This window comes from Apodemus sylvaticus, chromosome 10, assembly GCF_947179515.1.
Source record: "Apodemus sylvaticus chromosome 10, mApoSyl1.1, whole genome shotgun sequence".
NCBI lineage: Eukaryota > Metazoa > Chordata > Mammalia > Rodentia > Muridae > Apodemus > Apodemus sylvaticus.
This window is the reverse complement of record NC_067481.1, coordinates 9,003,823-9,018,816: the sequence shown is the minus strand read 5'-3', so window position 1 is coordinate 9,018,816 and position 14,994 is coordinate 9,003,823. Positions and strand designations below refer to the sequence as shown.

The following is a 14,994-nucleotide window of genomic DNA, read 5'->3' as shown; positions in this document are numbered from 1 at the left end:
CAGCAGATCTCTGCAAGTTTGAGGCTAGTCTGATCTACTTAGTAAATTTTGAGCCAGAGAGGGCCATATAGTAAGATTCTTTGAGGAAAAAAAAAAAAACAAAGAAAAACAAAACAAATGACAACAAAAACCAAAAAACTGGGCAGTGGTGTTGCACGCCTTTAATCCCAGCACTTGGGAGGTAGACGCAGGCGGGTTTCTGAGTCTGAGGCCAGCCTGGTCTACAGAGTGAGTTCCAGGACAGCCAGGGCAACCCTGTCTCAAAAAACCCAAAAAACAAAACAACCAAAAATAAAAAAGAGAGAGTTGTGTGTTTATTGGATTTGTTTTAAACTGAGATCCTGTAGCATTAATATACTGATCATCTCCAGTTGCTTGTGAGTAAAATGTTAAACATTCACAAAGACCGATTTCAAGCTAACAGCCTCTCAATTCTCACTAGCATAAATGCCTAACCCCCAGCCCCCAAGTACCTCAAGTGCCTTTTCACAGCTACTGGTAAAAAGACACAATCCTCATTTGCCAACCAGCAAAATCAAACCGAAGGGAGTTGTGGGTGTTCATGGTGGCCTATGGGACAGGAAAATAATCTTCTAAGTTCAGTGTATAATAACTGGGTTCCTGAGATGAAGAGAAAGACTGAGCCCCGTCCATCCACGACTTATCACAGTTATCACAGTGTGAGCCCAGCATGCATCTTCTTTCATTCACTGTTGAAAAACTCTGGCTACTCAAACAGTAGTGGAAAGCCAGTAGTCTGGTCCCCCTGAGAGATACTTAGATTTCTTTTTTAATGTAGCGTGGACCTCACTGTGCAGTAGAGAGTAGCTTTGAACTCGAGACCCTCCCGCCTTCCACCTCCCAAAGCTGGGATTACCAGTGTGCTACAATACCTGGTCTTTGTGGTACTGGGGATCAAACTCAGAACTTCGTACTTGGTAAGCAAGCACTCTACTGAATGAGCTCCTTCTGCAGCCCTTAGAGCTACTTAAAAGCACAGAACGCAGGTGACACCCCACACTTGCTGGATCCCCCAAATCTGCGCCTTATTTAACTCCATGGGGGAGCCCTTACACACAGCTAAACACACACACACACACAAACAGACCAGCCAATGGTTTAGTGAGTCCTCCACAGGAGAATGGCATCTGTCATTTCCTGTATGTAACAGACTGATAAGCTCTTAGGGGCAGGCAGGACACATCAGCCACAGCACCTCTGAATCGTGCCAAGCAGTCTGCTTCAGACTTTCTCAAGAGCTGGATATTAACAACATAAACTGGACCAGTGACCAGGACAGGGGACCATTCTGCGCCCATCCTATAACTTGAGAGAAGCCAACAGCGGGGTGATAGTGCATGCATTTTCACCTCAGCAGCACAAAGCAGCCAGCTTCTATGAGGCCAGTAAATTTCCTTCTGCCCTTCTGTCTCTTTCCCTTGTCTTTTCAATGTTGCCTCCCTATTTCAAAATGCTGGTTTAGTTACAGCGAGGCACTGCCTGGGCTTAAGGGAGCTGGCACAGAACTCGAAGATCGGACTCTCTACCAGAGACGCCCATGAGACAGATTCAGGATCTGGACTGCCACTATGAACCTGAAAAAAGTTCTCTAGGAGGCACGCTGCGGGCTCTCCAGCCTTCCCCACCCCCAGCCCCCAGCCCCCGACCTGCCACAGGTGGAAGTGGGAGGGGCCTCTGAATGGCTGCCATTGATACCACAGGTCCCTGGTACCCTCTACACACCACCATGAAACAATGAATGAAGAGACCCTTGGCTGGGCACTCAGGAGCCTCGGACCACCATATCCAGCTCATCCTAGGGTGGAGCAGAGGGGGTACGAACACCTCCCCCTCCCCCTGCCACCTGTCACAGCCCCCTGCTGCTCTTCCAGGACCTGCACCTTAGGGCACCCCCTTTGCAAGCTCCAAGCCGCTGCACATTCTTGAGACTGCCCGGCACCCCGAGCCTGAAGGAGAGAAAAGGCGACTCACTAGGTTGCCCTCTCCAGCCCCCTCTCCACTTCCATCAGCCCCCGTGCCACTCGCTCGCTGGGCTCCACTCCCGCAGTCACTTCCTGCTTCACTCCAGCACACGTGGCTCTCCAGCGCCGGGCCCCGCCCCTCCGCAACTGGCGACTCCTGCCTGGAGAATAAAGTCTCAGGTTCACAGCCGCCTGTGCGCGCCCGAAACAGAGGCGGGCGGGCAAGAGCAGCGCTCTTCCCTCCCAACAAAGCCACAGATGCAGAGAAGAAGGCCCAGGGCAGTGCAGAACGCATGGACATACCCCAGGAAGCCTAGGGGAGACTGCAGACACGCAAAGAAGGGGCACTTTGGACCAGTTCTAACGTAATGTTGCCTACATCTTTTGTCATATGTCATAAGCATGATATATAGCTCAGGTCCTAACTGAACTGCAGAGCCAGTGTCCATATGGGCAACATTCCGAAGGTCAATGGCTTTATTCTCGAGGTCAATAGCTTCCATTAGAAGAATGCCAAGGCTCTGGATTCCACCTGAGCTTTCAATCTTTCACTTTGATTAGAACCTGTCAATATTGAGGACCCACTGAGGCCACATACTAAGAAGCATCACCCTAACTAAGCCCTTGGGGGGCAGAGGCAGGCTGATCTCTGGATTCGAGGCCAGCCTGATCTACAGAGTGAGTTCCAGGACAACCAGGGCTACACAGAGAAACCCTGTGGGGGGCAGAGGGGCCAGGAACAAGAAGCATCACCCCAGGTCATGGACTTTGCACTCCAGGGCTTCTGGGATAACACCTTGACTAGATTTAGCTGCAGTACAATGAAGGCCAGATAGCTGATTCAATTTGAATGTCAGTAAAACAACAAATAATTTCTTATTATAAGTATGCCCTAGGGCTGGAGAGATGGCTTAGCGGTTGAGAACACTAACTGCTGTTCCGGAGGTCCTGAATTCAAATCCCAGCAACCACATGGTGGCTCACAACTATCTAGTGGGATCTGATGCCTCTTCTGGTGCTGTCTGAAGACAGCTACAGTGTACTTACATACAATAAAGAAATAAAACTTTAAAAAAAAAGTATGCCCTGCGCAGTATAAGGGACACACTTATGCTAATGTCATGACTGTTTTCTGGAATGAAAAGATAAAGGAGTGTTACATTGGCTGCCCAAGCAGAGAGTAACCAGGACAGAAAAACAGCCTGCAGTTGGCGTATACAGAGACTACAGTAAGAGCAGGCATCCATTACCCTGTTATAGAATGGTGTGCCTTCCTAGTGAGGCCCACTCTGCACACTTAGAGATGGAGAACTCTCTAAGGGTGATGGTGCAGCTCTCAGCTAATGCGCAGTCAGCTCCCAGCAGGTCATTAGCTTATATACACGTACATAGGCTTAAACGGTTCACATTCACAGCCACCCTTCAGTAGCAGATCCTCGACCCAGGTAACCCTTTGAACAACTTACACAGAGACTGCAGACTGCAAGTCTGGCCACTTAGGCAGCTAGGAGACTTACATAGCAGAGACATTACACACTGTCAGAATGATTTTGAGTGTGACCAGAGGCTGCAGACTGCAAGTCTGGCCACTTAGGCAGCTAGGAGACTTACCCAGCAGAGACATTACACATTGTCAGAACGATTTTTGAGTGTGCCCGGTGTTGTTCTCTTTCCAAATAGTTGTTACCCGGGGGGTCATCTTGTGCACCTGGTAGAATTATAGTTTTCTAGACAGAAGCACGAAGGATTTCATGGCAGACCTGGATTTTTGTTTGTTTGTTTGTTTGTTTTTGTTTTTTCAAGACAGGGTTTCTCTGTATAGCCCTGGCTGTCCTAGAACTCACTCTGTAGACCAGGCTGGCCTCAAACTCATAAATCTGCCTGCCTCTGCCTCCCAAGTGCTGGGATTAAAGGTGTGTGCCACCGCCACCAGGCCTTAGACGGGGATTTAGTGATGCTTGTGACCCTGCACTTCCACCCACCCCAAGCCCCATCTGACCTTTAGAGGTATGTCTTCCGTATGGGAAAACCCTAATGGCTGGTTGTAAGTCAGAGTTGTCTTCCTTGTCACGGGAATCAAAGTCTAATGATTGAGTGATCCTGGCCAATAAATACTTACACCCTAGCATCCTAAACTTCTCTTTTCTCTGACAGGTCTGTGTGCATGCTGCTTATTAGCTTTGGGGCGTTTTGGAGGTTGTGATCAGTTAAATTCACACAAATCACTTGTGTGATTTGATGTGGAGTTGTGTGATTTTCTCCTAAGCAAATCTATTAGGAAGTCCTTTAGAATACCAGTTCTATCACTTCCAAGTTCCGAGTTCCATCTACATCAGTCCAACAAGAATCAGCGACTCATGTCAATGGTTACCCTATAGGTTCTGTGCCAGGTCAGGAGGTGACCCAGGCAAGGTGCCACATGCCTGTGACCTAGTACTTGGGGAACTGAAAAATGGGGGTATAGTTAAGAACCAAACCTGAGCTATACAACAAGACTCTGTCTCAAAAGCAAACAAATAGCAGCTTGTTACAGAATAAGGCCCAGGGAGCAAGTCCTTCAGTTCCAACTCAAAAAAAAAAAAAAAAAAAAAAAAAAAAAAGGTCACAGCATTCCCACTGAGCTAGCCTTTACACCGCTTGATGCCTTGAAAGTCCACAGAATTCTATGGAAAGCCGAAGTGGATGGAGTTGAGAGTAAACAAAACTGAGCACACTCATAGATTCATACCTGTTGAAGACGCACAGAGAGTCCCTGAATTCTCCTACTTTCCTATGCATTTAAATTTCTCAGAATGGAAAGTTAACCAAGATTTTTGGTTGGTTGATTGGTTGGTTGGTTGGTTGGTTGGTTGGTTGTTAGGATTTCTTTGTTTTTGTTTCCATTTTGGTTTTTTGTTTGATTGCTCATTTGTTTTGTTTTGTTTTGTTTTGTTTTGTTTTGTTTTGTTTTGTTTTTCCAAGACAGGGTTTCTCTATGTAGCCCTGGCTGTGCCATAACTCACTCTGTAGACTAGGCTGACCTTGAACTCAGAAATCTCTGCCTCCCAAGTGCTGGGATTAAAAACATGTGCCACCACTGCCCAGCTCTTTGTTTCGTTTTTAAATCTCTGCCTAGGGTGTCTCCTGCCGGGTCCCTCCTTTCCCACTTTGAGCATACTGCTTCCTGACCTTCCTCTGTGGTCACAGACTTACTTCTTGGGACCCACCTTGCCTACCCTGCTCCAGGTACCTGGTTAAGCTACATAGGCACGAGAAGTCTTCCCTCCCTGCTCCTCTGTCTCCCTTTAACCATTTCTACTCAAGGCCACCACCCTGTCCCCTCATTCCCATATTTAAGTGCCCGTGTCCCTTAAAACTTGAGTTAAACATAATCTCCTGCTCTAATCCTGGTTAGAGAACAGGTGTTCCTCCTCCCAGGGACAACAAGGACATTGTATGGCTTCTACAAATTTGCCCCATCTCCTTTCTGTTGGCGTGGTAAAACAAACTTGAAGAGGTAGGATTACAGGTCACAATGCATAGTCAAGCAAAGTCAAGGCAGGAACTGAAGCAGAGACCACAGAGAAATGTTACACGCTGGCCTGCTTCCCCTGGCTTGCTCTGCTAACTTTCTTACACAGCCCACAAACACCTGCCCAAGGATGGTACAGTCCCCAGGATGGACCCACCCAATAATCAGCAATCAAGAAAATGCCCCATAGATAGATCCATAGGCCAATCTGATGAGGAAATTCTTCAGTTGAGATTCCTTCCTCCCAGATAGATCAAATGGACAAACATTGAGTGTACCAGGACTTGAGTCCCTTCAGCTCACATGGGAGAAGCTAACTTTGCTGATGACGCACACCCAGGATTTCAGCCTTGTGTTTGGACAGTTGGTCCCCAACTGATAGTGATGTAGGGGGAAGGTCGTGTTGTGAAACCTTTAGTAGGCAGAACCTTGCTGGAGAAAGTAAGTCACTAGGCATGGACTTTGAGGTTTAATACCCTACACCCCTCTACCCTTCTGTTGTGGCTTGACTTGGGATGGCTCCAATAGATTCAGGTGTTAAGCTCGGCCATGGAGAGTGGCCAAGGAGGTGTGGCCCTTTTGGAGAAAGTAAGTCTCAGTAGGGGTGGGGGCTTTGATGCTCAAGCTATGCCCAGTATGGCACACAGTCTCCTTCTGCTGCCTATGGATGAAGATGTAGAACTCTTGCCTCCTCTAGAGCTATGTCTGTCTGCACTCTGCCATGCTTTCCGCCATGATGATAATGGACCGAACCTCTAAGGACACTGTAAGCCAGCCCCAATCAAATGTTTGTGTAGAGAACATGTGAGCAAGAAATAAGATCAGAACATGGTGTAGGATGCTATAGCAATGGGCAGTCAGTTCATGTCAGCTGTGTGTAGTAGAAGAGAATGACGTAATAATCCATGATGTAATAACCCATGATGTATTAGCCCATGATGTAATAACCTATGATATAATAGCCCATGATGCAAGGCTAGAGTGTGATTAGCTAGAGTGTGACTATGCCCTTGTAGCCTGAAAGCAGAGGCTCGCAGCAGGCAGATAGAGCGCCTTGATGCTGAGACAGTAAAGACTGTATTGCCATCTTGCACTCTGACCAGAGGACAAGTGAGTGTGCCACCCTCGCCACATCAAGATCTCTGAGCTGTGCTACTGAAGTTAGGAGGGCTTACCACCCTTATCATTTAGGGGACTTTTAAATAGCCTCATTTACATAATATGTAATAGAAGGTTTGAAAATTACTGTGCAGAGTTACATATGTAATCATATACATAACCTCTAGAATTTGCTCAGTACCCTACACTTCAACGGGGTCTCTCCATCCCCCACAACAATGCTTCCCCTGCCGCCCGCCCTCACCAGATGGGGAGCATTCTTCCATTTCTGTCCACCCAACATGTCCATATACTCCTTCAGCCCCCACGCCACCCCCCCCCCAGGACTTCTCACTACCCTTGGAGGGAATCTAAGTCCTCACTTCAGCTCCTGGAATCCGGCCTCAGGTCCTAAGCAGACAGACCAACAACCTCTGACTCCACAGACCTTTCTCCTGCTCACAGTGCACCTGCTACTGCCTCTGCCTGAAGCACCTAGCACACAGGGTCACCTCGCTGGACCTTCCTGTCATTCAGATCTTATCTCAAATGTTACCCTTCAAAGGGGCATTCCTTGAATATCTGACGTAACACAGACCTTTCTAGTCTTCCTTGTTCTCCCTAAGGGCAAACTCCTGAGAACAGCATCATGCCTGCCTTGTGTATCTCTGTTTCTCTGGGACCTAGTGCACAGCAGATGGCCCCTGTTTACTGAATGAATAAATCAGCCAGGGATAGAAGCATTATCTGTTGGCTGCACTTTATAAAGACTTTCTTAAGAGTTATTAGGAAAATGATGTGTGTGTGCTGGATCAAATTGTTCCAGGAATCCCATTGCACCTACCACGGTATTATGCAGAGGTTATCAGCAAAAATAATTTTGCTCTTATTGATGCTCAGTGAGGCATTGAGTGATGGGGTTAGGAAGCACTCCTAACATCCACAGGCTAGAAACCAGGAGTGTTAACTATCGTACAGTACCCCAACTCCAGGGCAAAGAGCTATCTGACTCAAAGTGTCAGCAGTGCAAGAGCAAACCCTGTGACTCTCTGGTGTCATCCTATAAATCTCAGAGAACAAACCATTCCGTCACATTTTTCATGAGTCTCAAGAAGACTCTGTTGAGCTGAGGAGACAGCTCAGGGGGTAAATGCATCTGCAGCCAAGCCTGAGGACCTTGAGTTGTAGTCCCAGGACTGACACAATAAAAGGTGAAAACTAATACCCACAAGTTGTCCTCTGATATCCATTCATGCACCACAGGATGAGTGTATACACACACACACACATATGCAGGCATGCACAAATGTGCTTGTGCACATGCACTCGAGCACACACACACACACACACAAACACACAACAACTAAATAAAACAAACCTTAATTTAAAAAAGCATTTATTCAGTCACTGGTTAACATGTTATGGTTAACCTACAATAACAATTGAGAACTGACAGTCCAACTCATCTTCATAACCCAGCACAACTTGAAAATCACTCCACTAGTTCTGCTCCCTCCCATTCTGTGCACTGGTCATCTGAAGCTCTGGTAGCATCACCACACTGGTACATCCAAGAGCTGCATACATGGAAACTTCTAGAAGAACTCTGGCAGTGTGATCTAGCGTCTTCTCTATTGTGGTAAAACACCATGACCAAAAGCCATGTAGAAAAGGAAATAGATTATTTTGGCTTATTCTTCCAGGCCACAGTCCGTCATTGGGTGAAATTAGAACATGAACTGTGGAGAAACACAGCTTGAGCCGGCAGGATCATGTTTAGCTAACTTTCTTACACAGCTCAGGACCTCCTGCCTAGGGAATGGTACTGCCCACAGTGGGTTTGACAGGCCAACTCTTTTCAATTCAGACTCCATTTTAAAGAACTTGAACTCAGGCAAACTAAAAGGCCAGTACCTAGCATTAGTTTCCAAGTTACCCCCTAACAGAACCTGAGCCTAGCTCCAGTCTCTAGGCTAACCCCAACAAGACTCACATCTCCAGGTTACTCTCCCAACAAAATCAACACCCCCAGGTTATAAGCCCGCCCCCTGCCTAACAACAACCAATGCAGAGGGATGTAGTTAAGTTTATGGTATGACTCCCAACACCAGTCAATTATGTTAAAGGCCATACATAGTAACTTGCACACTCACACGCCCCACCCCCAACACTTGCTGCTTACTATAAAGTCTTGCCCCCATAGATATTTAGGGTTCCTCATCACCAAAACCATTCTGAGTACTGAGGAGCCCAAGCTTGCTTCAATTGAAAGGCCCTACTGTGATTGCACCCGATGATCAGCTCCTGTCTGTTTTGGGGAGGATCACTAACATTTTCCTGGCACTACTGGTTGGGCCTGCCTACTTTAAGACAATCCCCTCACAAACATAGTCATGGACCAATCTGATTAAAGCAACTTGCCAACCAAAGATTCTCCTCTTAGGAGACTCTGGGCTGTGACAGTTAAGACTAACCAGGACACAGGGACTCATCCAGTGAAACAGTGCCTTTACAGATGTGCCGACTCCCTTTCAGACTGGCTCCTTGATGCAGACAGGTAAACCATAAAAAGAACATTCTAGCTAGCCTCTGACGTAAGCAAAGAAGTCCACAGCAACTGGGCACCACTTCTCTGAGCCTGCTGCAGACAAGAGCTGGTCTCCAGGGCTCAGGAAGGAAACTGAGTGAGTCATCTGGCCCCTCCTCGCCTTTGTCTAACATTTGGTTCTGAGCCTGTAATACAAAGGCTCCAGAGAGGCTTAGGCATTCGATCCTGCTGACTTATGGAAATCCACTGCAGAGATAGAAGTTCCTAGTCCTGAACAAGGTGTTTAAAATTCATACTCGGGCTTGCTCGACTGCCAGCTTAATAAGATACCAATTACTAAGTAAAAACCACCACCAATTGAATATGGAATCAACCCTCGGGTGATACAATCTGAGACAATAATTAGCAGAAATCAATTTCCCTGTTCTCTACTGGTGTTGCCTTAAATAACTCCTCCGAACCAGGCATGGCGTTCCCAGCCACTCCAGAAACAAAGCAGAGGCATTGTAAGTTCAGAACAAGACCCTGTCTCAAAATTCAAAACGAAACCTGCCTTTTCTCCCATCTCCCAGTCAGTAAGTCCATGGAGGCCTTGTTAACAAGCACACTAACAGAACAGTTCTGGCTCAACCCTTACATTAAGGTTCCAGCCTGCCCCATCGCCACTCGCTGGAGTGACCTGCTTGTCCAACCCCCCTCCACAAATGTTCACCACACATCAGGGATGTGATAGGATGTGGGAGTTGCTGGGTGCACACCAACATGTGGCATCAGTTCAAACCGTGGCTTTACCATTGATGCTCAGATACTTTGCTGTGCCCTGCGTTGGCTGTAAGCCAAGGATTATCATTGAAGCCTTGTGTTATTCAAGGATGTCATGGACATCTGTGCCTTCCCCTGATGGATGTTGTGGATGTCTCCAGCTAAGTAGCACAAGCCAGCAGAAGACGGTCTCCTTCCTAAGGGTAAGAGTAATGGACCCTGCGATCCACGCCCAGGGCCATGGTAGCAGGTATATGGGAGGACACGGATATTTGAGGCATTGTGTCTGTGTAGACAATGCTGAGAAACCGACCAGAGAGTCCTCAGAACCAAAGCTCTGGGTCAAAGCTCTGAAAACATGTGGTTTCTTCTTATTCTGAAACAGGCTTTATTTTTGTGCCAAAATTCCTACTTGTTCTTTTTTACCATCATTTTTGTTTTGAAACAGGGATTCTGTGGATCCCAAGATGGCTTTGAATTCCCCGATCCTCCAGCCTCCACCTTCTCCGTGCTTAAGACTATGCCACCACGCCTGTTCCTCTTTGCTGTGCTCAGGAAAGACCCTCAGAATTCTATAAGCCCCAGAAGCCACAAAGGCTGGATATGCTATGTATGAATGTTTAGAGATCCAAGCCAGAAATCCAGCAGCATCTCCTGACAGGCAGTCACATACCTACAGCCCAGAGATATCTACCTACACCTATGAGCTGTTTAGCCATGCCATCTGAATCCGTTGCTCTTCTCATTGACAAAACATCTGGTAAAAGCAGCTTCAGGAAGGAAGGGGTTATTCTGACTCACAGCTGAAGAGTATATTCCATCGTGAGAAAGACATGACAGGCCGGAGCCTGAGGTCACACGGCAGTCATAAACAGGACACAGAGGAAGATACAAAGTCTCTGCTCACCTCACTTTTTTTTAATTCAGCCCAGGACACCAGCCCAAGGACTGGCACCTCCCATAATTAGGGTGAGTCTTCATCCTTTCTGGAAACACCCTCACGGGTACACTCAAAGGTGTGTTTCCGCGGTGATTCTAAATCCTAGGCAAACTGGTAATCAAAATCAACTATGATGTGATCCTTACAGGTGAAGGGTCTTAAGGTAAAGAAATGAACCTGGATCATGTGGTGGGTTCAGGACATTCCAGTGGTCCTGATGAGGGAGACATCATGGAGAGAATAAAGGCAGAGGTGGCCCTGGTCACAGAGATCAGCCAAATGCAGGCAGAAGCTGAAGCTGGAAAAGGCCAGGAAATAGACCTCTCTGGAGCATCTGGAAGGAATGCAGCTTTTCGCATACCTTGACTTTCAGGACTTGTAACCCCTTGGACTGCAAGCTGCTCACAGTGCTGGGATTCAAACCCAGGGCTTTGCAAATGCTAAGCAGTCTCCCGCTGAGTCATAACCAAAACCCAAATCCATGTGGCTTTAAACCTTGGAGATTTCAGCCTGTCACAGCAGCATGAAGAAACTCACACACCTCCTCTTGCTTGGAAGCTGCCAATCTCATCAGCGCCCCGGTGAACCACCAGGAGCCATGCCGGGTCTTGTCCACTGTCATTACTTAGCAGAGAACTACGTGGCTTGTGGGGCCTGGTAGGAAATAAAAATGGGAAGTCCCTGATTCAAAACATAGAGTGCAGAGGCTGCCATAGTGGCGTATATCCTTTATCCCAGCTCTTAGGAGGCAGAGGCAGGCTGACCTCTGTGAGTTAAGTCCAGCCTAGTCTATAGGCAAACCAAAGACCCTGTTTGTTTGTTTGTTTAATGGAGGAGAAGTGGTGTTCGGGAAGGTACTAGAGGACTGGAAAGATGGCTCAGTGGTTAAAACATTGGCACACAAATATGAGATCAAGAATTTGGATCTCCAGACCCCAGAGCGTTGCAAGTCTGTAACAAGAGTGTTCTTGCAATGAGCTGGGAAGTGAAGACAGGAGAATCCTGGGAAGTTCACAGGCCAGTGGGTCTGGCATGTGCAATGGTGATAAAATCCTATATCAGACAAGCTAGAGGCCAAGTTTAGCCTCTGACTCCCACATAAACATTGTATGTGCACACATGCACACACACGCACACAGACTTGAGAATACACACACATACACATAAAAATGTCATATAGAGTGGGGGGGCAGATGAGACAGACAGACAGACAGACAGAACAACATGCAGGTTCCATGGTCCTATCAGCATTGCTTCCTAAGCACATGGTAGAAGATAAGATGATTAAGGACCTCAAGATAATGAAAACCGAACATGAAGCCAAGCTTGGGTCTTTTGAATGACTGCACAGGCTGCACATCTGTGGGGTGGGTGATGTTCCGGGGCTGGTGTAACAGGAGCAAGGTGAGGAGGTCACAAAATCAAAGTGGGGACTTAGATACATGGGAGGATTTGGAGAGAGGAAAAGGAAGGTAGAAACGACGCAATTATAATCTCAAGCACATACACTCACACACACACACACACACACACACACACACAGAGATCAAAGTGACAGATCAGGCGAGGGTTAGGGATTTGATCAAACTGTCCCAAAAAGGTTTACCACTAGAAGGCCGTACATCAGTGGTGCTCAGCCTCCCTAATGCTGTGACCCTTTTATACAGTTCTTCATGTTATGGTGACCCCCACCCATAAAGTTATCCCATTGCTACTTCATAACTGTAATTTTGCCCCAGTTATGAATCTTAGTGTAAATGTTTTTGGAGATGGAGGTTTGTGGGGCACGACCCAGGGGTTGAGAACCACTCTAGTGGGAGGGACCGAATATGTGAGACCTACAGCCAGTCAACCCAGGAGGGAAGCAGGAGGCAGGCCCAGGAATCTCTAACTAGAGCCTGATTACCTCGGGCTGGGGGCTTGGATCGAATATTGGAAAGAGAACATCCTCAATTCATAGTGGGAATTAAAAGATAGTCGACAAGGAGAAAAAGCAGAGGGAGGAACCTCAGAAACAAAAAATGAATGGGCCAGAATGGGGGGGGGGGGGCCTCTAAGCTTCATGGGAGCCTGAAGAATGGTTAAAAATTGGGGAAAAATAGAAATGTTGACTCAAAAGAAAAACACACCTGCAGAGACCTAAGTTAATGAATATTTAGCTTAACACCCATTAGCCCTTCTTAATTATTGACTTTAGTATTCATAAAAAATTTAATCTCATTCAAAAACTAATCTGAGGTTTGACTTTTCTCACATCCAGAGAATTCTTAAGTATGCACAACACAAGCCAAGAAATCATAGCCAATCATTAATTAAATAAAGCTTAAAGCTAAGCAGTTCAAAAGCAAAGTTATGAAAACAACTTTTTTACTTTGGGGGAGGGGTCGAATTACTTTATTTGGAATCTAGGAGCATTTTAATACGTTTGGTACCCGACATTTTATCTTGGGGGGGGGGAAACAGATCATCAAGGATCTATAGACCTAGGATGAAGTCAGAGCAAGGGTTTCAAGATGCTGTTCTCCCAACAAAACTCATCCCATGCAGTCTAGCTGATGCCAGAGAGAGTTTAGTCATTGCCTTGCTGGGGGTGGGGGACGGGTAGCTTCCTACTGATACCGTCACTCCAGGGCATGTGACCAGCAAGTCAAGCCCTACAAAAAGATGGGGTATTAAGGAGGGAGAATGGGAAAGGACGACCGTGCACAGATACAGAGAGAGGGGAAAGCCGGGACTCCTGTTGCTGTGATAAAATAGTCTCATGGAAGCTACATAGAGAGGAAGGCTTTGTTTTGGGTCAGAATTTAAGGGTACAGTCAATCATGGTGAGAAAAATCACAACAGCAGGAGTTTGAGGCTGCAGGTCACCTATATCCATAGCCACACCCATAGCTGAGAAACAAGAGCGATAAATGCTTGTGCTCCGCCCACAGTCTGGGATCCCAGTCCTGGGAATGGTGCCGCCCACAGTGGGTGGGGCTTCACTCCTTCATTATCCTAAACAACTTGCCCAGAGACTTGTCTCCAAGGTGATTCTATATCCCAAGCTGAGATCAACCTTTCAAAGCCAGTCCCTCACCTGTGCAGTCAGGAGGGAAGCAGGCGCGGGGGGGGGGGGGGGGGGGGGGGAAGACACGGGGGGGGGAGGGGGACGATTCCACAACGCATGACACTGAGTGGCGAAACAGAGGCCAGAGTTGGTCATATGTGGGTTCTGAGTGAGGTCTGCTGAGATCTTGAGGTTGCATAGTAGCCTCTGAACATTAAGATGCCCACACCCCAGACCCCGGAATCTGTAACGTCATAACCTAATTTAAATCAGGCTTTCTGCAGAGCAGATATCATTAAATAAAATCTGAAGGTGGTTTAAGCAAATGACCCCTAAACTCAGTGACACGTGACACGTGTACTATGAGAGACTGAATGAGGAGCTCCAGTGACTCAACAGGTTTGCACAAGGTACATCACACCATGGGCGGGGCAATGAGGCGGCTCTGGCACAGACAGGACGATCAAAAGGAGGACATATGGAGACAGAATCAGAAATTAGGGCAATGTAGCTACAAGCCAAAGAATACAGGAACCACCAGAAGCTGGAGGCAGGAAACCACTCCTTGGGACCCTCCAGAGACTTCGAGGTACTCGTGACACCTTCATTGTAGACCCTGGCCTCAGAACAGCTAGAGAATACAGTGTGTACACCACCTTGTAGGAGCATCCCATCAAGCCAGCGCTAAGAAACTAACATGCGCTGGTTTTTGTCATTTCTATGACAGGAAAGTGAGGAGAAAGCCCCACATGCCAGCGAGTCAAAGCATTAGCCATGTGGATGAAAGGCACAAAGACTCTGATATACTAAAAAGTATATCACTTGTCATCACGATAAGAAAATGATATGCCCTGAGAGAGGTCAGACGAGAAGTCATCCCAATTATGCATTACTAGCTAGAACCCTGGGTCAAGATGAAAACAGAAGAGTCCTCCTGCCTTTCTCAGGTTCCTTTCACAACTTAGGAATATTTTTATATTAAACTATAAAAATGCTGAATCAAATCTTTTTTAAATAATCTATTTTTATTTTAAGTCCATTGGTGTTTTGACTGCACCTATGTCTGTGTGAGGGTGTCAGATCCCCCGGATCAGGAATTACAGA

At 47.0% G+C, this 14,994-nt stretch overlaps 1 protein-coding gene across 6 annotated transcripts in view; it reads right to left on the bottom strand.

Annotated features, from left to right (window-relative positions):
* Window positions 1-14,994, bottom strand: part of Slc39a11 (solute carrier family 39 member 11) — a 438,334-nt gene that overhangs the window by 347,422 nt on the left and 75,918 nt on the right. Inside the window, exons 1-2 of one of the 6 annotated variants that reach the window (XM_052196140.1) lie at window positions 1,993-2,098; window positions 474-570 (exon numbers count right to left, since the gene is read on the bottom strand). The exons of 3 other annotated variants lie outside the window; for them this stretch is intronic. The gene's annotated coding sequence lies outside the window, so the exon portion shown is untranslated. Of the gene's footprint in view, window positions 1-473; window positions 571-893; window positions 1,008-1,992; window positions 2,099-14,994 lie in introns of those variants that run through there. 2 more of the 6 variants (XM_052196139.1, XM_052196141.1) reach the window with 2 other exon arrangements.